The sequence below is a fragment of the Canis lupus genome, chromosome 21 (genome assembly GCF_011100685.1).
Source record: "Canis lupus familiaris isolate Mischka breed German Shepherd chromosome 21, alternate assembly UU_Cfam_GSD_1.0, whole genome shotgun sequence".
NCBI lineage: Eukaryota > Metazoa > Chordata > Mammalia > Carnivora > Canidae > Canis > Canis lupus.
Window position 1 is genome coordinate 45,280,643 of NC_049242.1, and position 24,760 is coordinate 45,305,402.

At 37.1% G+C, this 24,760-nt stretch overlaps 1 long non-coding RNA gene across 1 annotated transcript; it reads left to right on the plus strand.

The window, feature by feature from the left end:
• The first annotated feature begins 371 nt into the window (after nucleotides 1-371).
• LOC111091581 lies at nucleotides 372-17,666 on the plus strand. The gene is made up of 2 exons (XR_005375845.1): nucleotides 372-485; nucleotides 16,596-17,666. It is a non-coding gene; the product is annotated as an uncharacterized LOC111091581 (long non-coding RNA).
• Nucleotides 17,667-24,760: the final 7,094 nt, after the last annotated feature.

A 24,760-nucleotide genomic window follows, 5' to 3' on the forward strand; every position in this document is an offset into this window, starting at 1 on the left:
GTGTCTGTCCTATATCAGAGAAATTACTGCCTGTGCTCTATTCAAGGTATTCCTTACTTTCTCTGTATTTTCCTTTCCAGTCTGTTTTCATTCTTTTTCTAATTTGTGATTCCGTATAAATTGGTTCATGAAAAGAGAGAAAGTAATTCACTTTTACAAACTTTTATATACCAGTCCCTACATGGAGCTCTTTTCCTTGTAGTACACAGTATCATTTGTATTTTTCAAATTTCCATTTTTTAAATAAGGTTTCTCAGAGCATGTCCTGCAGCTGGATAATGGTGTAGGGATTTCATCTGGATAAATGAGGTGTCCAGAACTGAGTGATAACAATAGAACATTCTCCTCATAGAATATTCCTTTCTCCCAAGCATCATCAGTTTCCTATACAATGATCAAACATATGGCAGCAGCTCAGACAGAAGACACCTAACGGGGCATGTCAGAGTCAGTCCATGGAAGAATGTTTGAGCTCTGTAGTGATTGTAAGTGACCATCTCCCTTGATCCTGAACTCAGCAGATGTGCAGACTCACTCATACCACAAACCCACATACATATGTCCTACAGCTTCAGGCCATATTCCAACATCTATTCCACCCCAGTCGGTCCTTCAGCTTCTCAACTAGGAACTTCTTGGCTTTTCCTACTGTTTAAATTCTCTTATTTCTCCTCTAGGTTTTATACTCAGCCCTCTTTCTCTAATTTAGACTTTTCACTTCTTACCTCAACCATAATCAAATTCTCCTTGAGCTTATAATAGTTTAACTGCCAGTAGTAACTACTTCATTTACTCCAGACGAGGCTCATAAACCTTATATTTCAGTGCAAGTCTTTGTGAATAGTTCCCCTAAATGTGTTGGCTGTGCACTCACAAGCGTTTCTCAGACTCAGGGAAGAAATCTGATGGCTATGGAACTTTTTCAGTCATCATAAGCAAGCAACAGAACTAATAGTTGTTGCTGCTCTTTCCTGTTAATTAAACTAGTTTCTACAACACTGCATGAATAGTTCATGAAAACAGCGAGTGCTGAAAAATTCAAAGAGTATTTTTCTTATTCTCAGTGGATGGGGGCCATGGAAAATAAGTTAAACTCATGTATATGTGTGTGTCCCAGGAGCACCATTTACTCAAAGATTACTTAGCAATTAAAGGGTGGTGAGAAATGTAATTTAAGCCCTTTATTTCATAGTTACATTGAAACATACTTTATTAAAAGGTCAGACTTATAAATGACCTAATATGTAATGTTCTGTGCCTTTGGGATCCAAAACTGTAATCTTGACACGTTATTCTACCCAAATCGAATTGGGTGTAAAGGCAGGAGATAATAGCATCCTTCTACCAGATTTCTGAGAAAGCCCGCTGGTGGTTGTTGGAGGGAATGTGTGTACGTATCTTGGCTGAAAGAGGCTTATAAGACATTTTTTAGTACATTTGAGAAAATTGGCATCTATGATTATCAAAGTAGCCATTTTAAAAATGAATAGAAGAGCCACACCACTTTTGAATCACAGGTCTCAGATTTGCTTGTTAAAATAGAAGTTATTCATTTTGAAAGGTTGTGAGTGGCAGTTCTTGGGTGTAGCTTTGTATCTTTCACAAACGTTTTAATATCTCTGCTTCAAAATTTTTACTAATCTTAGTGAGATATGTAAAGGTAAATATAATAGAAGGAAATGCCTTTTTTTTTTGCAGGTGCTTCCCCCATAAGAAACCCCAAAACACAGAAATTTAAGATATGTCTACTTACACTAAAGATCACCCATAGTGGAAAAATGGAAGTATGCACTGTGAACTAATACAGGATATGTTTTATATTGTATTCACTAAAGAAAACTCTTTGAAAACAATATATAAAACTAATTATAACAGAGATAAAGAGATTAGGGAGGAGTAAAAAAAAAGGACAATAAAAATGAAAGAAGAAAACTCAACAACAGAGATGTTTCAGTAAGATTCAATAGCAATTTAGGTTAAAGATTAACAGGCCAATAGAAGAATTCACATAGAAAAGACAAGAGCACAATTTATTTTTTCTAATATTATATTAAATTAGAACTTGTTTGATCAAAATGCTTAAAGTTAAAAGAACATCCACAAGTAGATGTTGTAAAGCATATCCCTAAGTAGCCAGTGATTGCATTCGACTAAATTTAGGTGTTGTTAGCCCATATTTTATTTCCACAATGAGCAAGCTGGTTCCTTCCAGAATCACTGGTTCCATTATACCCCCATTACTTATGTACACATGGAATCCGGTGCCTGAGAGCTCAAGTCAAGTAATGGGGGTAGCAACTGAAGAAAGCAAAAGGGGCTTAGAATCAGAGAGATGTTATACTGTCAAGCTGGCTTTCTTCTTGTGCAGGAAAAAAAAAAAAAATCCCACTGGGTAGCTCAAAAGAAAGAGCAGTTCTATACACTCTGTCATAGCAGAATTTTTCTGGAAGGAAGAGATTTTTCACTAATAGTCCAAATATGTCAAATTTCACTAAAATCCATGTTTACTCGTTAGAGAGGCCCTTAGAATTTCTGTGGATTTAGCACGTTATTGAAACCTAGAACTAACCAGATGTCTTGCGGATAAGCCATGGTTTCCAGATCCATTGATCTCTTTGACAAATATCTCATCAGAATGCTGAGCAAAGAATCTTTCTTAAAAAATCCCTAAACAAAAGACTTCATTTCAGACAATTAATATAACCCATCTCCAGATATCCTTATAGAAGATATGTGTAATTTTGAGTTGGGAACAGAGACAAGCAGAATATAAAACCGGAAAAAGTCAGCTGAGAAAATACAACACTTTGTCATTTATGAAACTGACAACACAGACTTGGCTATAAAACAAATAAAATCACTTAAGCAAGTTGCCTCCTCAGTTTGTAGAATGTGCTCCACCATGCACAGCTAGACCTCATTTCAGTTACACTCTTTGTGTTCATAAGGATATAGCATGACACCTGGGATTGTGTTCATAAGGATATAGTATTGAATAGCCTGGGTGCTAATAATTGGTTATTTTATGAAAGTAATTGTTCATATTATAATCAGGGAAACTCAGAGTTAGGAAGACTGTCCACATTTGATCTAGCCCCATTGCCCCAGCCTATTGGCACAGCGAGTGGTAGATGTCACTCTCTGCAAGGAGTCAGTTCGAATTCCAGCTCTGATGCTTGCCAGTTGGTGACATCAGCAATGACTTCATTCTTCGGTTCATAGCTGGTGCATACAAAAGATATCAAGATAATATATCATTCAGAATTGGTGAAAGTTTTCAGAAAAGCTATACATCCAGATATGATCAGTAGTCAGCAAAACTGGATTCCACTGCCTTCAACAACTCATGAAAAGACGTGCTGGTCATTTGCTGATTTATTCTCAGATTCACCATCACCCGCGCTCTGCTCTGCGTATCTGGTACCAGTATTAAATTATCTCTGTATAAATGATAGTTTGTTTTCCTGGCTGGACTCTGTCCCATCCAATTGTGTAATCTCCTTCTGAAGGAATTATTAGCACAAACTTTTATTTTTATTTGGCCCTGCCTTATGAATTATTCATGGTATATCACATTCCCCTGGTTAGCATAGGTTTATAAAAATCGTAATGAACAAAATGATTAGACACTTTTATTTTTTTGTTTGCACATAAAGAAAGGCTTCATAAATCTAATTTTACTGTACTTTAGCTGTGCCACATCTCCCTCTAATTTGTATTTACAAGTAATTGCACATGGTGAGTAAATACTTGTACTATTTCAAATTATGCCTGTGAAATCACATTCTCATTCCATTCTCATTTTTTAAAAAATTATATTTTAATAGCTTCACTGCCCTGAAAAGTCATAACAATTTAATTATTTTTGAATATATTGTGCATTGTGCCTATTTTCTATTCATAATCCATCTGTGTTATCGAAAACCTTACAATTAATACTTAGAAGTTAATGAATTACTGGATATAAAAATCCTCTGATGATGGCCATTGAAGGACTGAATTATTTCCCACCAGTGAAAAGGTCAGAATGAAGGTATTGATTTCGGTGCCCATTTAGTTCCATCTTACCCTGTGGTTTACTGGGTTATAATCACTCTTAATTGGAAATAATTTTGTTCAACTCTCTGCAGCTGTTGAATGGGAAAGTTAGATGTTCAGTATTGAGGGTAAAGATGAGGGGGTATAGAGGGGCTATTTTCATTAGTCAGGACAAGTAATAATAGCTGTTGCAACACAGTGAGATCTCAGTGGCTTAGCCCACACATGCAAAAATGTTTTTAATTGTTCACACAGGGCCTAATGCATGCCAGTGAGGGGTATCCTAAGACACAGGGACACAGGCTCCATCAAACTTGTGATTCAGCTGTCTCAGCATATAGACTTTTAGAACAACCTGGCAGGGGAAGAAGGAGCAGGGGTTTCACCCAGGATGCTTTCAAGGGGCAGAAGTGCGAGGAGCTTATATCTATAGCCTTTGCCTGATTCATTGATTAGCACCCAATATCATTTACCCAATCTAATTACAAGGCAAAGTGGGAGGAGTACATGAAATAGTAGGTGGGTACATACTATGTCTGCTATGTCCACCAAACAGGTGGGGATGAAGGAGATAAAGCTGTGTCCATATCTTTGCCCATCAAGTTTCTTCGGGTTGGAATATCTGGACTTCTTGCTTTCCAGAGGAATTCCTATGTAGCCCTTTTACTAGGAGATTTGAATGTACTTTCTCCTTGGGGCCTATCCAGATACCATCAGGCAGATGTAATTGCCCCTTTCCCTATATTTTTCTATTATATTTTCTATTTATTTTATAAATATTTTATAAATATCTATATTTGTTTTATATTATGACTATCAAGAAGAAGAGCTCCTGTTTATTGAGTATGTACTTTATGGCAGTTTGTGGAATGGGGAGTGATCCCCGTTTGCCCAAAGACATCACAATCTCCATTCACCCCATTTGCCCAAAGACATCACAATCTCCGTTCACCTTCTGGCTCTGTGGTCCCCGCATGATAATTCCTGGAACTACTAAACCAACAGCACATTCTTTCCATCAGTCTGCATTGTGCAGACCCAGTGGATTTATAAGCTCTTTCTTTTTGGAGTATATTTGAAGAGGCAAAAGAGATCTTACCATGTGCTAAGCTAGATGAAGTAATTCCTTCACTCATGCGTTTCCTCCTGTACTCATTAAGTAGTTGTTAGACACCAATGGTATCTGTGCTAGAGACTGAAGATCAAAAAAGCTTTTTCAGAGATTTCATTCTAGTAGTGGAGCCTGGCATAGCATACAGTTTCAATACAATAGGAAAAAGGAACTATAGAGAAGGGGTGGTCAAAGTGCCCAAAAAGAGTTCATTGGCTTTATAACTCTAAAACAGGATATACTTATAGAAACTCTTTTATGAGTGGAACTATTTTAGAATGTTAATTTTTTTTGGTTCTTTTGAATATAGCCAATATAGGAGCCCCCTTTTGTAACAGGCACTTTGTGGAGAACCACGTGAAGGTAGGAATTCCAGCTATGATTTACTTACATACCAGTGAGGCTGCTCTAGATTCAACTGGGTCCTGGAAAAAGCCAGAGTGTTACACATTCTAGTCTCCAAAACACTTACAGTTATAAATCCTGCACTCATAGATCGTGAACTTTGGAAAGATAAGGTCTATCTTCTACTTTTTTCTTTCTTTTTAAAAGTTGTTTACTCTAATTGAAGGTAAGGAATTGGCAGGGAAGGAAGGAAGGAAGGACGGAAGGGAAGGAAGGAAAGGGAAAGGGAACGGAAAGGGAAGGGGACTGGATTGCCGCAAGGATGGTGAGGGGGGTTGCGGCTTTTAGTGAGGGATTTATTTGTTTCGTTTTTTTTATGTGGGGGCGTTCGTATTGGTTCGTTTTTTGCTTTCTCTTCGTTTTTCTGTCGTTTTCTTTTTTCTTCTTCTTTCTTCTTTCTTCTTCTTTCTTCTTCTTTCTTTTTGTTCTTTCGTTCTTTCTTTCTTTTTTTTCTTTTTCTTTTTCTTTTTGTCTTTTTTTAATTATATTGCCAGCAACAAGTTCCTCCTGCCATCAAGAAGACTCAACTCAATAGCACGTTTTTATAATAATCCCATGTATGCCAGTAACTATCGATGCAATAAGAAAAACTATCCCTTAGAGCTCCAACCAAAAACTTGATTTCATCTCTGCATCTCCAATGCTTAATATGAGTTCTAGAATACAATAAAGTTGACTTTAGTTTGATTAGCAAGTTAGTTACATTTGCTTTATTGACATAGCCCAATTGTAAAATGTGTTGCAATCTGTTCTTATCAAGTATTCAAATTTGCTGCATTTGGTTAAGAACTTACATAAAGAAAAAATACTCAAACCTCTTCCACTGAGTTGCTTTTTATTCTTGGGAGAAGCCAGTTGGTTAATTCTCTACTCTAGTGATTTATTTTTGGTACATTTGCTCACTACATTTAATTCAATATAATTACAAACTAAAATTGGCAGCATGTGAGCGCAATGTAATGTGCGATTATTTTCCTCATTAGTTATATCCAAAGCTCACTATCCCTTTTACACAGGTTTCTTGAAGTTTAATATTTTCTCAAAATAATTCAAAAGCATCGGTGAAGAGAAATACTTTTTTTTTTTTTTTACAAAAGACATAATTTGGTTTAATTCACTGTAATTGGTTCCTAAGTGGGTTTTTAGTTTTTAAGATTTATTTATTAAGAGAGAGAGAGAACAAGTGCAGTGGGGAGGGGCAGAGGGAGAGAGAATCCCAAGCAGACTCTGTGTGGAGTGCAGGGCATGACTTGAGACTCAATCTCAACCCTGAGATCATGATCTGAGCTGAAACCAAGAGTAGATACTGCACCACCAGGCACCCTCCCAAAGTGGGTTTTAAAAAAATAGCCTACATTGATGTCTGTTTTGTCTTGTTTTATGAGAAATATTGATCCGCAAATTGCTTCTTTGAAAAGGGGAATTATGTACTCAGGTCTTTATGAGAAAGAAATAAAAAGTATTTAATTATTGAGTGTGCTGCCTTTATTCATAGTCAGTACTTCACTTTCTTTATTCATAAATATTAATATTTTTTATTCATAAATTCATGAAAAAGTGAAGTCAATGTTGAATAATTTACATACCTTAAAAAACTGTTTGATTAGTTAATTTATTTATTTAAATTGAAGTATAATTAACATACAGTGTTATTTTCAGGTGTACAGTACAATGGTTCAGCAATTCTATACATGACTCGGAACTTGCCACAATAAGTATATTCTTAATTCCCTTTATGTCACCCATGCCCCTACCCACCTCTCTGGTTCTCTGTATTTATGAGTCTAGCATTTTGTCCTTTTTATCCCTCTGTTCATTCATTTCGTTTTTTAAAAATTTTACATATGAATGAAATCATATAGTATTTGTTTTCCTCTGACTCACATACTGTGTTATACTATCTTGTTAAGTATCATTAAATTCATTCAGAAACTTTTTGCAGTCTTTATGTTTGAGGACTCTTTTTTTAAGTTCTTGTACTTGGTATGATAAAATGTGTGTGTGCACAGTATTTTAAGAGTAGAATCTTTTTATATAACACTGGGATTTTTCCATTTAAATGTTATTTGATGCAAACAATATTAATTGACAATAAAATAGGGTAATGATAAAATTTACCATTTTTTTCCACAGAGAAAATAGATTTTGCAGTGTAGATGTTTACACTTGATACCATAAAAATATCTGTGAATAGAAATATTTCAAAATAGCATTGATTATGATAATTCTGAAAGCATTGAACTTTCAATTCTAGCAACATAATTTACTTAGTGTCTCTCATCCAGTTTGGATTTGCTTATCCATGTATCTTAAATTCAATTTTTTTTCTCTGCTTGAAATACTCTGCTCTCTTGTCTCACCACATCTGTCAAGGACTCATCAAAGCTTACTTCAGAAAATTCTCTTCCTTGAGACCCCTGGGTGACTCAGTGGTTGAGCAACTGCCTTTGGCCCTGGGTGTGATCCCGCGGTCCTGGGATTGAGTCCCACATCGGGTCCCTGCACGGAGCCTGCTTCTCCCTCTGCTTGTGTCTCTGCTTCTCTCTGTGTCTCTCATGAATACATAAATGAAATCTTAAAAAAAAATCTCCATAATGAAGATTGCATAATTCTTCTCAACATTTCCTTGAGTGATCTGTCCCATATGATTTTCTTTTCTTTGATACTTTCTTTTTATTTATATTTGTGTAGCTACATGCATTCCTTTGTTTGGAAAACCATGAGGTCCTTGAGGATAGACTAGTTTGTCGATGTATTTTTATCTCCTAAGCAACTGGTTTTGGCAGAGCAGAAAACAGATCCCTGCACTTTCACCCAGAAATGAGAATACACAATTCATCCCTAGTCAAATTTTAAAAATACATCTACCCTTCTACCTCCCCAGCTTCTATGCTGCTGTAAGACATTAGGTGAACAAGTTGTCTCATTAAGTGATAAAAATACCTAGTGATAAAATCATTAAACTGTGCCACCATATTCCATCATACGTAATATGTTATGGCTACTATTCTGTGCACTCTGGATGTTTCCAGAGTCCCCCTAAAGAGAATGTAGTTTTCTTCAAAGATAGAAAATTCTCCCTCTTGGTGCTTCGAGGCAATAGTAATAGAATGTGTCGTATGAGCAAATGAGATTCTACTGAGTTCCTGCTGCTCTTTCTCTTATTTGATGGTATTTTTATATATTTTGTTTTTTCTGTCATTCTCATTGATACGTTTTCTCTTATGCCTAAAGTATTTTTCACCTTATCACCACTCTTTTAAATCTCTCTAAAAGCTTTTCTTTAACAAATCTATACAGTGTATACTTGCATCTTTCTCATACAATCCAAGGGTGAATGAATCCTTCAATTCAGAAAAGTTGACATTTCTTCTAAGCTGTCATCTGTCTGCAAGTTCATTATTTTAACGTAGTGTTTATTTAAATAATTCCTAAAAGTCTTCAGTGAGTACTCTTTACAATTTCCCAGTTTCTATTGTTTGGATACTAAAATTAGACTCCTTTATTATTCGATGAAGACATTCTAAAACGCAGTCTACTTAAATTCTATTCTAATCTATTATTTCCTTCTTCAACTTGCCTATTAATTATCCCCAATTAATACCTTGTGGCTCATTTCATGCTACAGAATTTTAGACACTTAAGTTTGGACGATTGTAACCCAGTACTTGAGTTCTCATTGTCACTCTCAGTGTTCCAAACCTGTATTATACATTTCCAGGAACGTCTGGCCCCAGAAGCATTTTTATTTCGTATTAAGATAAACACACAAGGTTTTCCAACAAGCTCACTAACCCTCTAACTGCCAACTATCCAATCCAAGTCCAATGGGATGGCCTTAAGCTATCTTCACAAATATACAGTATATCCTTAAAGATTGCCTTCTCTAAGATAATTCCAGTTACCTCAACCATGTGGTTTCTAATTTCTGACATTATCTTTTCATCTGGATATCTCTTTTGTAGTGTGATATTCATATTCATAACTGAACTCAGTATGCCAAGGGTGATGTGAATAATACTGAATAAAGATATATTTTTGTTCAGTGAATCTCAAGTGGAGGAACATTTCTTTCCCCACTGCCAGAGCCTCTATTATTGTTCTTTTAAATTTTACAGCCATCACGCTGACCTCTCCAGTGTTGAGAATCACTATGTAATGAAAGTCAATACTGACAGAATTGTGTTGCCTGACAACAAAAGTTAAGTATACTATTTTACATAAAATATTTCTGTTATTGCCCTTCAAAATCACAAACTCAATTCAGATTGTAACTTATTTAAAATGGAAAGGCTGTTCAAACTGCATTAAATCATGGCGATGACCACTCTGCTTTATGGAGTTGTTTTGATGGTAAAGATGAGGAATCTCAAATTTATTACCTGGAAAATCAAGTAGAATTCTCTGTGGGGGAGAAAAATGGTAGTATAAACACAAGCTTACAAGTTCTTTTCCCAGAAATTAACAGAAATGACTAAAAACAGTAAAGACAAAAAATAGGTAGGGCACGATGCCAACTACATTCCATGTGTTTCTTAATATGGCTACCAGTAGAGCTGGGATTAAATTGAAGGAAGGCACCAGAAATTGATTCGGGACAGTGAGAAGTGGGAGGGTGGATTCTTGAAAACTCCATATTTATTCTTCAGGTTTGGGAGCAAAATGTAGAGTCACAATTTGGGAGCAAATTGTGTGTGAGATGTAAGCCACTATGAATGAAGCCTTTTTCCTTGCCTCAAACCAAAAGAATTTGAAACCTGAAATAACCTTAAAGGAAAGTCAAATCCATGGTCTTTTATCACTATTTCTCTTTGGCTCCCTTTGGTACTAGCAGACTTGGTATAACGTAGAGGAAAATCCTTCTGGATTTGGAGGAGCAAGGTTTTATACTGGAAGTCTGGAAAAAGTGATAGTTTATTTTATTTCTTCAATTTAATAGATGTATCCCCTAGTCTCCATTGTTGTAAACTGGCCAAACAAAATAAGGAAAGATGTAAATCAAGTACTCTGGAGATTAAAATTCTTTGATTGTAAACATCTGAAGACTGAGTTTTCTTCACTCTTGTCAGGCTACTGAAATACAGAACTTTTAAACACACATATAACAGCCATTTTTACCAGTTTCAGTTCTGAGTGGAAAATAGATCATATGGACAGAAGATGGAGAAGGAAGAAACCTGTGTTTCTTCTGTGAATAGAAATATTGGATTAGTTGGTGACTGAGATTGTGAAAACAGAAGAAAAAACATTAAAACTTCCAAAAAACTGGGAAACAAAGTATAAAACATAAACGTAGCATCCAAAAACTCAAATGGAAATTCACATCAGATTTTCCCAAGGAAAAAGAAAATGGTCTAAAAATTGTCTATCTTCCCAAGAATTTTTTTTAACCATACCACAATTAAATTATAAACCAAGAAGAAAGGAAACTAGAAGACAAATTAAAAACATTTAGTCTAATAATGTATATTATTGGAAAAGTAAAAATAGCATCAGAAGCAATTAGGAGTAGACTCAGTGGTGTGAAGAAGAGATCTGAGAAAATCATCCAGAAAGCAAAAGAAGGAGACAAAAAAAATGAAGGGATATAAGAGAAGGATGAAGACATGAAATATAGTTAGCAAAAATTCAAAATATAGTTGCAAAAGGAACACAAACAATATTTAGTTTCTGTGTATATCCTAGGATATATATGGACTTGAATTAATGCTTCATTTTGCACATTGAAAGGAGTCATCAGATGATAAGTGCAATCAATGCTAATATAAAGAAATACCTGGTGAATCTCAGAGATAAAGAAATGTTCTAATGAGCAACAAGGTAATATAAGTAGAGTCATAGGAAAGATGGGGAGCGCTTTCATATATCAGCCTCCAATCTCTCTGTGTTCTTTGTTCTCTGGTCTCCAATAGAGTTGATCAGGACTCAGTTGAATACTCAGGAGATGCTCCTGAGTAAACCTCCAGAAAAGCTCCTACTCTGTGCAGCTTTTTCCTTCCTAGTACTTGTATCTGTGAATTCTAGCTTCTTTGGCTTCTTAGAACTACATGCTGTGTCTCATCATTCAGCAATCTGCCTGGGTTCCCTAGAGATTTTTGAGGTAATAGGTTGGAGCAATCCTGGGACTCACTCCATTTAGTTCCCATTTGTCAGGGATCACTGTCCTTCATTGCCTGGTATCTGGTACCTAGAATGTCTTGCTCAAGGTATTTTTTCCAGTATTTTAGTTGTTTCAAGGTGGGTCTGTTCAATCCCTGTTATTAGACCTTGGGTGAAAGGGAAAGTGTGCATTGCATTTTACTGGCTAGCTTTCTTAACTTCTTTCTCCCACCCTTCAACTTTAAATATAGATAGATATCTATCTATATCTATATCTATATCTATCTATATCTATATCTATATCTATATCTATATCTATATCTATATATCTATCTATATCTATATCATCTATCTATCTATATCTATATCTGTTTTGAAATCTATTTATCATATGATATTTTCATCATTAGTGAATTTTCTTTTCTTCTTTTTAACTCCTTAAACAAAGTCGAGTGGTTTAGCTGAGAGAAAATTGCCAATGTCCTGGCTTTCAAACTACTGTTTTCCTTAGCCATTGAAGAAATATTGGAAGTGTAAGTCCCAGGGGATTTAAGGTACACACTCCAGCAGCTTATTTCAAGCAGCATACCACATATCCACGTCTTCATTTCATCACTTCACTTCACTTCACATCACTTCATTTCATCACTTCATTTCATCATATCCACGTCATCATTTCATCTAAGAGTGTTGAACTTTGTTCAAAGTAAACTTTGTTTACTCTAACCCTGGAACCCAGAGCAGGTATGTTTTTTCAGCTCTGGGCCTCAGAGATGTTTAAGTTGTATTTGTCATTGTTTTAAACTTGTATCTATTTGAATATTGGAGCAAAATCAGAGTTTCAAGTGTGGCCAGATAATGACTACAAAAACACTTGTTCAGAAGTCTCTAGGCTTTCATGAGTTTTCCTTGTTACATCTCTAATACATTATTCATCATTTTACTTTCTGTTATTAATAGAGAATGAGATATGTAATTATTTCCTTCTTAACAATGTGGGTTGTTTGAAGGTAAGGACCATGACTTCTTTATCTCTGTTATTGTCATTCTATATTTAGACCATCAAGATATTTTGAACCTCAGGGCACCTAGGTGGCTCAGTTAGTTAAGCATCCAACACTTGATTTCAGCTCAGGTCATGATCTCAGAGTCTTGAGATCCAGCCCCGTATTGGGCTCTCTACTGAGCATGAAACCTGCTTGAGATTCTCTCTCTCCCTGTTCCTCTCCCCACTTGCACATGCTCTGTCTCAAAAATTAATTACTTAATTAACTTAAGAAAAAGATACTTTCTTTGAACCTCTCACTCACCTAATGAACCATATGTGAAAGCCATAAACAGTTATCACTCAAAGAAAGTGTCCATTTATTAGAAAGAGAACAGTTATTTTTTGAGTTTACCACAGAAAAGGTCTTAGGAAGAGAAATTCTTCTTTTTAATGGATGTATTAGTTATGACAGCCTGGGTGGCATGGGTTGAGGCAGAATTATAGTTTACTTGCTTTGGATTAAAAAAAAAGAAAAATGGATAGAGATTTGTGGTGGAGAAAAGAGGAGCAGAAGTCAAACAGGTAAAAGTGAATCTAATTAAAATGGCCATAGGCCAAGTCTCTACAGGGGAAAAAGGCTGAGAAACTTCAAAACAGGCTTAGCTAATAATTCAGCTTTAAGTTGTTGACTATGACTTATGACCATGTAGTTCCTCTTCTGTTCACTCAGATATTGATAAAGTCTTGCTACACAGAACTTTATGACATTATGTTTGTTCAGTTTTGCTTTTCTTTTTTTGATACAAGAGTGAAAGTTTTTACTTGCAAGGGAAATAAATGAGAATTGCAGTCGGCAAGAGTGAGCAAGGATCAAGAACTCAGAAGAAGCAGAACACTGGAGCAACAGATACCCTCAAGATCTCCAGAGAGTTCAGTCCCTCAAAAAGTTAAACGTGGAGTTATATGACTTAGCAATTCTACTGTCACGTAAATGTGTACACAATTGTTCGTGGTGGAATTATTCATTATAGCCAAAATGTGGGAAAAGCCCAAATGTCCCTAAGCTAATCAATGAATAAACAGAATATGATATATCCCTACAATGGAATATTGCCAGCAATAAAGTACAACAATGTATTGACATACTGATACATGCTACGGGACACAAGCCAGAGGATGAAGGAATTTCAAGAACACTGTGTTAACTGAAAGGAGCCAGTTATGAAACACAACATATTTTATTATTCCACTTATATGATATATCCAGTCTGGGCAAATCCATATGTGGAATGTAAATTAGAGGAAGCCTTGGGTCAGGGGATGGAATAGGGCTAGTAGAAATGGGGAGTAACTATCAATGAATACAGAGTTATGTTTTATGGTGATACAAATATTCCAAAATCTATTGTGGCAAAGATATTAAAACTCTGAGAGTATCCCAAAACCCATCAAAACATACACCAAAAGTAGGTGAACAGGTATACAAGTTATACAAATTATACCTCGTAAAGTTAAAAAATATATGATTGGCAGATAAAATACAGTGTGCCCAGTTAAATTTGAATTTGAGATAAACAGAGAATAACTGTTTAGCATAAATATACCCCAAATGTTGCATAATTACAAAGTTATTTATATTTCTATCTCATACACAAATTATTTATTATAAATAATTATTCATTGTTTATCTCAAATTCTAATTTAAATGGGTTTCTTATATTTTTATTTAGTAAACCCGATAGCCCTACATTATGACAAAATAGTCTGGGCCTAGACAGTATTTGTCTGTCTTTCATCTCAGTAAGCACCTAAACAAGTCGAAGGGGGTTTCATAGGAAGATACTTTTACAGTGTCTAAGAGCATAATAAATAGTACAGCTTGTATAGCTTAGTACCTGTTGGGCATTATCTTGCTGCTCTCATATTGGTAATATCAGTTTAATATGTATAAGTAATTTAGCCCTTGCCAAACAAAGTATCTAATTTTAATAAAAAGACAAGAAAGTTTCATATCTTTCCTGATTATATCTTGGGTATACTGTTGAAGGAGCTATTTTCCATATTCGGAATGAAGGCAATCTAAACTATCTTATTGTGGCAACTGGGGCCTAAATCTTCAGAGAGCAAACAATTTCAGAATGCAGCTGGAAATTTACACAGTAGTCAGATTCTTAAAAAAAACAAATTCACTTCTTTCAATGTCCAAATTGATTTTGCATATATCCAAGTAACCCACCTTCGAAAGTCCAACACTTTTTTGCTTAGGATTATCTGGGTTAAGGTCGAGTCAAAAGCTGAAAACTTAGAAAAATCAGCATCTTTATTATCATACCTCAAAAATCATCCTAATGACGTATCCAAATTTAATCACTTGCTCAGTCTGTAGGGTTATCTAGAGAGTGTTTGCCTATTCTTCATGTCAATTCCACACTCGTATGATCACAAGTGAGTGACTTTAAAAATATTTATAAGCGATAGACACATCATTGGGATAATTTACATGGATATATGTCTTAATATTTTTAAATTCACAGAAATACATGAATAGCTCTTACTGGCTTTTTCAAATGATCTCAACATTGTGGAATCCAGTCTAACAAAAGGAGCTATGTTTTTATGTATGAAATACCAGATCTACAATTTAAAAAAACAAACACAACATGGCATATGGAGAACAGTATCTGTTCTCACTGAGTTTAATGTTTAGCAGGAAATAATTACATAATTACAAAAAAAGAATTTATCACCATTATAATCATTTGGTAAATTTTTTGTGAGTATCCCTCTGAGTATTTAAAAAATCTTCTAAGTCTTTGCCTTGTTTTCTTTAGGAACTTGCTCAGATATTTGAATTTTAATCGGTAGGTATGTATGTGGTTTTCCTGCCTCATAGCATTCCAGAATTTGCAAACTGAAGCAAAGTGGAAGGAAAAGCTCTGATAGAGAAGGACATCTAACAATAACAGAAGTGATAACAGACAATGGAGCTCAAGGAAGAAAATAAGATTAAAAGGTGTACAGATATATAAATATGTCTTAGCTCCATATTTGCTGTTTTTCAAACTTCTATCTTTATGCGTAAAATTTATTCTTCAAAAGAAATCATATCTGGAAATCAAAAAAAGAAACCCAGAAATTTAGGGCTATTCTTGTGAAGATAGACAAGGAGGATGCCTTTAGAAAAGGAGGATGCCTTTCCTTAGAAGGTCTTGACATTTTTTGATTGTCAGTCTCCCCCCCTTAATTGGAAGTATGTAGATTTTACTAAAATTTTAGAACCTTATGCTAAGCCTCAAAAAAAAAAAAAAATCACTGTAAGTCTTAGCAGAGAAGTATAATTTCATCTCCTATCCCATATGTAACATGATTTACATAAAACATTTGTTTTTTAATAGAAAGATTCTAATTCAAATCTCATGAAGAGGATTTAAGTGCGATGTACGTACTTACGTCTTGCCCTATGAAATCACCAAATACCAAATGGGGAAAAGGTTGACAGCCTTGGAACTTTGTTGAGTTCCTTTTCAAATATTAAATCTTTGCAGCAATTATTAATATTATGACAACAATAATATTTAGGGGCAGAAGACTAATTAAAAGCAGAGGGCATTCTTTTGGTATTTGCCAGTGGTTCACATGACATTTAATTCTCAAAAGACTCCAATACAAATGAGAAAACCAAGACTCAGGTTATATGACACTCTGATTCTCATACATCTAGTAAATTTTGGACGAAAAGAGGATTCAAATCCTAGATATTCTAAATGGGGTGCTCGTCATAGGATAATGCTCCTCTTACAGAAGAGACAAAAACTGAGCCACGTGTTACTGGAATATCTCATTTATGCCAAGATACACGTGAAGGAAGAAGAAAGCAGATGATTACAGTTAAAATTTATTGAGAGGGCAATTTGTTTAGACAATATAGTAACTATTTTGCTTGCATTTTTTCAGTTTATCTTCATGAGCCAGCTTGTAATGTTGCTGCCATTTCTCTGCATGGGACATAGTAGAAAGTGACAGGAGCTGAAGTTACTTCACCAGGATCCCAGAGCAGGCAAGCAGTGGAACCAGAATTCAAGTTCCGGCTGGCTCGCATCGAGTACTAAGCATAAGTCTTAATCCTGTGCTCTACTGCACCTCTGGTCTTGAGGGATAAAAAGAGAACTGAACTTTCAGATTTGTTGCTAATTGCAAGAAATTATTTCAATGGATCCGGCCGTAATTGAACACCAGGCTCTTCAACAAGACATGTTCCAAGCATTCATGGCACAATTGCCTTTCTTTCCTGTTCACTAGACTTTATTCATATAATCAAAGATTATTCATCATGCTAAGTGCGAGCAGCATGGGCACTAGTTTAGGATAAAAGGATTTTAAAGACTTATGCCTTTTCTTTTTTCTCTGTTCCTTCTCTTACAGAAAAACCATAATTTATCACAAGGACACTGCTGAGCAATTTATAACTTCTCCTGTGCTGAGCAGGAAGATATACTCAATGGCAACTTTTAATCAAATGATTTATTTATATATTCGTTCAATTAGCTAAGTACATAGATCCTCTAAAGCGGTGTTTCTTGGCCTTTATTTGAATTATGCATCATCGGTCAAGATTTCCCTGAGCTCCGCATTCTGCAGTTTACATAAGGAGAATAGCCATAATTTTTCCAGCTATAAAATGATAATCTAATATTGCATATGGTCGTTAACATGTATATTTGTCACTCTACCCTGCTCCATCCTAGAATTTCCACTCTCTTCTTTTATCCTCTCCTCTCTTTAAGAATCCCTATTGGAACACTAGAACATTCCTTTGAGGTGACATGGTTCCCGTAGCTCTTTCTCCACCTCTCAGGACCAGATTCTCAGTCTTCCCTCAACTCTGCCCTCTGTACCTGTTCCCCATGTGATGACTCTCTTTAAAGTCCTCCAGCATTTAAACATTTTGCTCAAAAAAATAGAGCTCGTAGTTCCATAATTTTATTCTGTCCGTTGGTGGGTAGCATTGGAAAGAAAAAAAAAAAAGGTACCTTATTCCTGAGTGATATGGGATGGAGGTGAGGCAAACAATAACGACAGAGCTCCAGTCTTCAAACTCTATCTACTTTGCTAGTCTTTCTCTAAGAAGATGAGCCATGAGGCTTATGTGAAACTCCATCACATCTATTTTCAAAAGGCTGGGGGAAAAAAAAAAAAGAGCAAACAAGAAAGGAAAATTCATTTCCTTGGTCTGCGTTGGCAAAAAATAAAATAAATAAATAAAATAAATTAGTTTTCCTGAACTTTCATTTGTAAACCCCAATCCTACAAATAAACATTAAGGACTATGGTTTTGTGCTTCAGGGGTTCAGTCAGGGTTCAGGGAATGTGGGCTTGTGGATGCTGGGATGACCATCTGGGGGCCCCGGGTACCAGTCCCATGGCTGCACAATGCATGGTGAAGGCCCAGGATGGGGAGGACAGGACACATTCCTGTCAGAGGAGAAGCCAGCAGGGACAAGGAGGTCAACCTAGGGCCTAGCAGAGGCGCTGTGACACAGGCTCCCTTGTCTCCACCACCAGTGTGTGCCGGTGCTGCTGTTTCTCTGCACCAGCCTATCAGAAAGAGGTGGGCAGGGTGGCCCAGAGCGAAGACTGGCCGAGGCCTGGACAGGTCGGGGATGCACGAAGGGGAGTGGGCCTTCTGATGGCTGGAGGGATGAAACACGTAGCTGTCCTTGCCCAAGTGAGCTAGAAGATGTCAAAACTAACTAGAGGGGGCCACAGAAGGTGAGCAAAACACACTTCTCCACTCGTATGGTTCTTTTCCTTCCTCCAGGTTTTTATTGATATTCCAGTTAGTTCACATATAGGAGAATTCCAGCTTCAGGGGTAGAATTTAGTGATCTGACACCTACATACAACACCCGGTGCTCATCACAACTTGAACCTTACCCCTGCCCCCCTCCCCTATGGTAACCCTCAGTTTGTTCTCTATAGTTGAGTCTATTTCTTGGTTTGCTTCTCTCTCTCTCTCTCTCTCTCTCTCTCCTTTCCCTCCTATGTTCATTTGTTTTGTTTCTTAAATTCCACCCACTGAGCCTAGTCCAAGCTCTAGTCACTCACTTCCTGAGTCAATTTTCTATCCTCTCGAAACTTCAAATTCCTTTTTTTTTTAACTTGTGAAATGGGGATTATAAAACCTATTTCATAGGATTAATGAGATAAATCAATTTAAATGATGTATAAACATTCCTTACTAGCCCAAGGGGATGAACAATTCCGTGCCAGCTATTTTTACAATTAAGTGAGGATGTTGTTTCCTAGAGAACGTGGCCAGAGGAAAGGTGTCAGAGGATGAGCAGGGAGGGAAGCCCTTAGGTACCACCCCCTGAGCAAACAGAGGATAAACTCAAAGAAAAGAACATTATCATACTCATCATAGGGCAGTGAATGGACGCTCAGATGGTAAGAAATGTGTTGTTAAACGTAATATTCTTGAGCACATCCTTTCTATCGAGCGCTGCTCTGAGGTTTCAACCATGAGCATGTTTAAGCTCACCCCGATGAGATGTATTCGATCAATCTTCTTATTCTGTAGGTGAAGAAACTAATGACTGAAGAGACCCTGAGGTCACTGAGGTAAGCAGAGGAGGATGTGGAGAGAAGGAAGCCTCATGAGAGGATCTACATCTTAATCAGCTGAAATCCTGCCTCTCAGGATAAGATTTGGGGAGAAATGTATTCCATAATTATGCACTCAAACCGTTAAATTAATGTGGCTTTTATGCTAGTTAAATGTATGAATTCCTGACGTAGACAACATAGCTGTGTTTCAGTTATCCGACGGAATGCTGGGAGGTAGCACGGGGAACAGGGCCACAAAAGTAATAGTCTACGTCTACCTCTCACTCAGCCTCGGTATCTCCGTAAATCACATGACTGTCCCCATCGTTGTGAAGTCTCAAATCCAAGAGGCGTCCTTAATTCTTCACTTCGTGTCACCCCCTCCTTTCCAGTCTCAATAATCCTAATGATTCCATCTGGAAACACATCCCGAGTCAACACATATATATATATATATATATTTTTAATTCAATATGCCCACCTTAGACCAAGACATCACCCTCTTTCATGCTCACAGATGTAGCTCTTCCCAGCTGTCTCCGTGCCACAATTCATTCTCCTCATGGTGGCCCTAACAGTCCCACCCCTGCCCACCTGCACCACCTCCTACCACTCCCCGCTCCCCTCCACATTTGATCCACACTGGCTTTTTCTGTGGTTCTTGAAACACAGGTCATTTCCACTTTCATGCCTTGAACTTTGCGTCACTAGTGTCTCTCTTGCCAGTCGTTCTCATCTCTAAAAACTCTCATGACCACTCAATCTGAAGTGGTGCTATAAACGACAATTTCATTAAAACATTACCCAGAGAGTTGTAAGAATGCACCAATGGAAAGGTTTCAAGAGCAAGGGGTTGTTAACTTTTTTAGGTGGGTACAAGAATTAGAATAGGAAAGGAGGTAACTACAAATCAAGCAGGTATTGGTTTAGTTGAGAATAAAATTTTTCCCATCAGTCTGTATGTTTGAGGCTCACTCTACTTCTTGAAGTTTAAATCTGTTTAAAAGTAAGACATTTATTCAGGATGGGTCCTGAGCATGGACGCATTGCTTGATTTGGTTTCTGCAGTGAGAGGTACTCATCCTAAGCCTTGAATTTAGAGAGGTGCTTTAGTGCTTTGAAAAGGATAACAAAAATTGCTTTACTTCAAAAATAAATGCTTCTCTTTGCTCAGCTGTCTCCAGAGCCCTCTACAGGAGTTAATTAGACTAAAGAGATAATTAGGGCTTAGGAAGGCAAAATAGAAATAAAATGACTGGCAGACAAGGAGTTTGGTGGAGGTTTTTTTCTTCATTTTTTTCTCCCTTCCTGTCTGCTTCCCTTCTTTTTTTCGGGGGAGGGTTGGAGGTGAGGTGGGGAGGGGCGTGAGGGTGGTGTCGGGGGGGAGGTGGAGGGGGTGTGTGGGGGGGGCTTGTATTTGGTCTTGCTTAGGGATTGCTGTTGGCGGGTGGGTCTGTCGTTTATGGGTGTTCTGTCGTTCTTTCGTTCGTTATTTATTCTTCTGTTTCTTTCTATTTCCTTTCTCTTTCTCTTCTTTTCTTTTCTTTTCTTTTCTTTTCTTTTCTTTTCTTTTTTTCTTTTTTTTTCTTTTCTTTTCTTTTCTTCTTCCTTCCTTTCTTCCTTCCTTCCTTGCCTTTGGAGAGAGAAAGCACCATAGGTTCTTGGGACTCTGTTCATATGTTTGTTGTTAAGGAGTTCACATTTGCTGAAGGGGGATATTTAGCAGCGCACATAGTCTTTTTGCCTTATTTCCTTCAGTTTGGAGGTAACAGGGACAGACATAAGACTGGATTATCCTGTTTGGGGAAGGATATAGAAGCATCTCATCTTCCTTGGGGAATTTCTCATTCACAGCAGTAACAATCTACAGTTTATTGAATACTCTCTTTGTGCCGGAATTGGGCCAAGCTCTCCACAAAGCCTGTCAGATATGTTGGATTTAATTCAGCCCTCATGATTCTATTAAGTTGATATTATCATATGCATTTTATAAGCTCAAAAACCGAGGCTTAAATATCTTTTATAATTTACACCAAAGCACTCAGCTAACACACAAGGGAGTCGCAGACTGAATCCACTTTATCTGTATTAAGGCCCTTGGCTTACCCATTTCTCTACATTGCTTCATATCTATGTCAATCAAGTGTATTAGCTGAAGTCCCCAAAAGTTATCTTTCCAGATCTCAAGAATCTTTGTGTGAGGGGGTAGGCAGTAAAGATCATGCTCCTAATGACTGAATAGCTGTGAGAAGATGAGGGGTGCTCGTGGTCAATGCACGGGATCCACTCCCATCCCATGCACATCCTTGCCAGTAACATCAGAGTAACAAACTACAACAAACTGGAAAGAGCCATTTTCCACAAATTAGATGTCTCCTCTCTTTTGTCCGATGTGTGTGTGTGGATACCTACATCTGTGTGTATAACTGTGCACTAAATTCAATTGAAATCTGACTGAAAAGTAGCAGGCATTATGACACACCAAAAAAGATGCTATTGGAGCCATACGAGGTTGGGGCTCCACTAGATGTCTTTAAAATGTGACTTTGCATTAATCATTTCCCCTTCTAGAGCCACAATTTCCTTAGTAGCCCCAGGGAGGCTGGAGAAGATGATCACTTGGGCCATTCTTTGGTTTTGAAAGTGCAGAGAGCATGAAGTGGGCAGGCAGCTGCCCCCCTACCCCCGGGCCCCTGGCATTCCTCACCAGCTCTCTGCTCCCCGGTGCACCTGTGATCTTTATTTTCTCCACAGCTTTCCTGAACTCTTGGAGAACAGGTCTACTCCGATTCTTTCCCCTGCCATCTGCTTTTCCCAATTATTTAAGATTAAATTATTTTTGTTAGCTCTTTCAAGATCCTATGTCAGTTAATTACAGCTGATGTCATTTTTATAATAACCTTCTTTAAAGACCGCTGCCAGCTTTCCCTAGGGTTCCTTTCATTACCCTCCTTTGATTTTGTTCTCCAGACACTTCTTTTGGGTCCTTTCCTGTCCTTCTGGAATGGCCAAGCCTTCCTCACCCCCCTGGGCTCCCCACCTCCTGCCTTCTCTTTTTCATCCCCCAGACTCTCTCACAAGGTGAAATGCCCAGTTTGGTTTTGCCCCAGAGTTAATAGCACATAGCTATTAAGGAATCATAATCATATCTAGCTGCTGCATGTGTCTTTCTAAAAATTAACGTTTCAGTCTGTCCTAAGTTAGTGGATATTCTAACAGGAGAAAGCAGAAACAAAACAAAACTCAGTTATGAGAGTTGTTTTTTAGTATCTGCAGAGAGGGAGATATTTTATCACAGGACCGAAGATATAAATACCTTTCCAGATTTGCTGCTCACAAGCTCATTCGTGATAGAATAAGCACAGATTTTCGAGAAAGAAAATCCTTAGTTCAAGTGTCAGCTTCACCACTTACTGTCTGAGATCTTGAGCAAGTTATTGAACCTTTCTAAACCTTTTATGTTCATCCCTCTCAAATGTTGATCCTAACCCACAAATTTCAAAAGATATTAAGGATTGTAGTCCCTGGACTTCGAAGATCTGCCAGCTGGCTGAGAATAGGAAAAAAATAAAAAATAAAAATAAAAAATAAATAAAAAGAAGAAGAAGAAGGAGAAGGAGAAGAAGAAGAAGAAAGAAAGAAAAGAAACAGAAATAATGCTTCAGCAGGCTAATTCTCTGGTGGTATTCTCAAAGAATCCATATGTCTACACTGAGACAGTCTTCCTACCCTGACACTAAATTTGCATTACCGGTACTTTACTACTGTGCTGGGAACAGATTGGGGCTCTTTCAAATATACCCAGCACTCCTCACATTTATTTGGTAATAAATCACTTAATGACAGATTATTTTAGAGCAGTCTAATGGCACGGTATAAATAAGTAAAACCCAAATAGCCAGGCACTATTGAGATAAAATCAGGATTCATGTAGTTTTGTTCTGTTTTGTTTTGACTTTATTAATTCTCTGGAATGTCTGCTTTATATCAGACAGTAATAGTTCCTGAGGATGCAGTGATGGATAATACAAATTCCCTTCCCTCATGGAGTCTCCATTTAAGCTCTGCACTGATTTAAAGGTCAAACCGGACCAGGATAGGTCACAGCGCTTTCAGCTCAGTGCTCATGAACAAACAATGACCATAACGTGACTGAGCATGAACTTCAGAGACACAGCCTTTCAAGGCCCCAAAGGGGCTCTAATGCTGGGCTCATCTGCTCAAGTTATTTTTGTTAATGTTTTTATTTGAGATCATTGTAGATTCACATGCAACTGTAATAAATAACACAGAGGGAGACCAGAGACCATGTTCTCTTCACCCAGTTTCCTCCAAAGGTAACGTCTTGCAAAACAACACTATAACATCAAAACCAGAAATGTGATGTTGATAAAATACACCAATCTTACTCAAATTTTGCCAGTTGTACATGTGTTCATTTCTCTGTGTGTGCGTGCGTTTAGTTCTGTGCAATTTTAACACACATGTAGGTTTCTGCATTCACTATCCCAATCAAGATGCACTTCCCTTCCATACCTACTCCTGGGAACCATGAATCTGTTCTATGTGTCTATTGTTATTTCAAAATTGTCATACAAATGGAATCATGCAGTATGTAACCTGTGGGATCCACTGTCTTTTTCTTTTTTAATCTTAGCATAAGTACCAGGGACACCTGCGTGGCTCAGTTGGTTAAAGGTCTGCTTTGGCTTCGGCTTTGGGTCATGATCTTGGGGTCCTGGGATGGAGCCTGTGTGGCCCTCTGCTTAACCAGGAGTCTGATTTCCCCTCTCCCTCTGTGCTCTCTCTCTCAAATAAATAAATAAATAAATAAATAAATAAATAAATAAAATCTTCAAAAAATAAATAAACTAGCATAATTCCCTCAATATACAAGTTGTAGCATTATCAACAGCTCATTCCTTCCTATTGATGAATATTGTTGAAATTTTAGTATTCATCATAATTCATTTTGTCTTGAATATGCACATGAAGTATTCTGGATCAGAGACAGATTAACATTATTCACTTAAAAATCAAATAATGAAAAAAAAATCAAATAATGGTGTGGATTCCTCCCCCCAATTCTTAAAGAGACAACATGATAGAAGTCAGGTGGAAATTCCTATACATACAAACTTCAAAGTCTGTGCCATTAGTGAAGAATGGAATAAGATAGATATTCTCTGTGAGTGTATAAGAAATGGAGACAACTGGCTCCCCGCCCCCATTTCCTCCCAGAAGAAGAGAAAAAAAAAATCTTTGCTCCAAGGAAAGGGGATGTGAAGGTCCCTGGTTCCTCCCTCTAGCTTTTGTAATGTAAATATATCTCTCCAAATGCAGATAATCTTTGGTGTCTCTGACTTTTATGACCTAGAGATGTCTTCAAGATACGGATCTTTATTTTCTTTTGAAATGTAAATGAATACCTCTGGAGTTAGGTAGGTTTCCCTAGGGTTCCTGCACTATCTTGACAATTGTAAATTAAGTTCTCCTGGCTTGCTCAGCCCTAG